The 2436-nt window shown below is 44.8% G+C and overlaps 1 long non-coding RNA gene across 1 annotated transcript; it reads left to right on the top strand.

Annotated features, from left to right (window-relative positions):
• The first annotated feature begins 236 nt into the window (after positions 1-236).
• Positions 237-1063, top strand: LOC140411590 (uncharacterized). The gene is made up of 3 exons (XR_011940883.1): positions 237-327; positions 492-625; positions 960-1063. It is a non-coding gene; the product is annotated as an uncharacterized lncRNA (long non-coding RNA).
• The last annotated feature ends 1373 nt before the right edge of the window (positions 1064-2436 follow it).

The raw sequence follows: 2436 nt of genomic DNA, 5'->3' as shown, positions 1-2436 counted from the left end.
GGCAGATGCAGTATAACGTGGATAAATGTGAGGTTATCCACTTGGGTAGAAAAAATAAGAACGTCCCTGTCTAATAATTCCATTTAATCCAATTTGTTTCAGGCCTGCTCAGTGAACAACACTGGTGTGGGGAAGGCCAAGGTTTAGCTGAAGTCACATTCTCCGTCATTTACATGTCAATAGAGAGCTGTCCTCTGAGACAGGCATTCCACACATGTCAGAGACACTGAGGATATATCTGTGTCTGAGGGACTTCAGTTCACAAACCAAAAACCCACTACACTGAAAACATTACCCCTCTGCTTCAGTGTGTGTGTGTGTCGCTGGGTGTGTCAATCTGTCTGTTTTGAGCTGTGCATTTTGGGTGTTGACATGTTACTGATTGACTCGAGATTGGAAATGTTGGACTCCTGTTGAGCTGTTTTGTATATTTTATTAAAATGTCCCTGTTAGTGCCTTTATAATCAATTATATCTCCTTTTTTTCTCCAGAGGCATTTTTATTTGGAAAACTGGAAGGAGGTCGGGAATCCAGTGAGGAGGACGAGGGAGTGTAAATTCTTCCCGAGGGAGCGCTGGCTGAGGCCTGTTCCGCAGGCTTCACCCGGGTTATTACCCTGACTGAGGTTTAATTTTAATATTGGAGGGATCAAAGAGAGTGAGGGAGGGAGACATAAATATGTATAAAAGGGATAGAGAGACAGCGAGAAACACAAGAGAAGGGGATTTTCACAGTAACTTCATTGCAGTATTAAGTAAGCCTAATTGTGACAATAAAAAGATTTTGAGTATTAATTGTTTCTCAACCTTTTTTAACCTCTGGTTGAAAGCTGTGACTTATTTTTATTCGGATGTTGCTGAGGGGTTGTAAAAGTGAAAAGGGGACCCTGGGCTCTCGCTGTATTAAATAGTTTCAATCTTTTCCTGTGGTTTCGTTAATTTTCTCCCTCTTTTTCCCAGGAATTTGAATTTTGAAAGACTGCAATGTGAGCAGGAATCTTTGGGCAAGGGTATTTCTCCAGAGCATGGATGGATGGACTGAGGCCTACTCCACAGGCCGCACTCACGAGAGTTGCCTCTTTATTGCAGTCCCGGCCTTGCACTTAGACACAAACACATTAAACCTTTGGTGGGCGGCAAAGAGTAAACTACAAATCTGGAATATGAAGCTGTCTAATTTTGTTCCAGAATAACAGGGGTTATATTAATTCAGAGTGTCCCAGGGGCGGGGGGCGGGGGGTGAGGTGGCGGGGGGGGGGGGCGGGGGGGGCGGGGGGGGGGCATTACACTGTTTCAGCCACTCTCTGCAATCCGGCAGAGAGAGAGAGAGAAATCTCAGATCAGAAACTCTGAATTCAATTTTGAAAGTGGTCATCATTTGTTGGGCTCTCCCTGTGCCCAGGTTGCCTGCAGAAGTCACAAAATTAACGATAGTGGGGTCACTTTTAAAATGAATCCACTGACTGTAAAGTAATCTCGATTGCCCAGAATTGAAGTCCCTTAACTTGAAGCGGGTATAATTCTGGAATGAAGCCTGTGTTTTTGGCCGCGACAAAAGTATGAGGGTGATATTAAATTTGCAGGCGGTCATTTGAATTCAGTTTGCTGTGGTTGTGAATGTTGGATTCCTGTGTGTGACCCTGTCTCTCTCTCTCTTTCTCCTTCCCAACTGTTAGAATGATAGAGCGAGAGAAGTACAGAAAGAGTGTGGGGCTGGGGGTAATGGGGATTAGAGAGAGGGAAAGGAGAAGGAGATAGGGTGGAGGGAGAGGGAGGTCGTGAAAAAGAGAGGCTTTCTCTCCCTTTCTGTCTTCTTTCCATTCTTGCCTCTCTATATCTCTCTGTCTCCCCAGCTTTCTGCCGCTATCTCTCCATTTCTCTCCAGCTTTTTAGTGTCTCTTTAAACCTTTAATCTAAGAAAACCACCCCACAAACTGCAATGGGGAGTCTCATCAAATCTTTCTGAGGAGACCCTGATTAGGGAAATAAATAGAAATAAATGCTGGGAGTGTGATGAGGGATGACGAGGGAGACAGAAATATGAATGAGAGGGATAGAGAGACCGAATAAGACAGCGAGAGAGAGAGAAAGAGACACACAAGGGAAGTGGGAACTGTCTCTCAATCTTTTTCATTCTGTGGTTGATAACGGAGATTATTGTAGGTGGATGTTGCTGGGAGTTTGTGTAACTGAGAGGGGAATCTTGGCCTCTTGCTGTGCTACAAGTTGAAACATTTTCCTGCGTTTTAGTTAATTTTCTCCCACTTTCCCCAGGAATTTGGATTTTGAAGACTGCAATGCGACCAGGAATCTTTGGACAAAGGCTATTCTCCAGAGGACAAGTGGATGGACTGAGGCCGATTCCACAGGCCGCACTCACGTGAGTTGTCTCTTTATTGCCGCCCCGGCCTTGCACTTCGACACAAACACATTAAAC

The sequence above is a fragment of the Scyliorhinus torazame genome, chromosome 4 (genome assembly GCF_047496885.1).
Source record: "Scyliorhinus torazame isolate Kashiwa2021f chromosome 4, sScyTor2.1, whole genome shotgun sequence".
Classification (NCBI taxonomy): Eukaryota; Metazoa; Chordata; class Chondrichthyes; order Carcharhiniformes; family Scyliorhinidae; genus Scyliorhinus; species Scyliorhinus torazame.
Note: the sequence above shows the minus strand (reverse complement) of the source record. Positions and strands in the feature narration are given on the sequence as shown.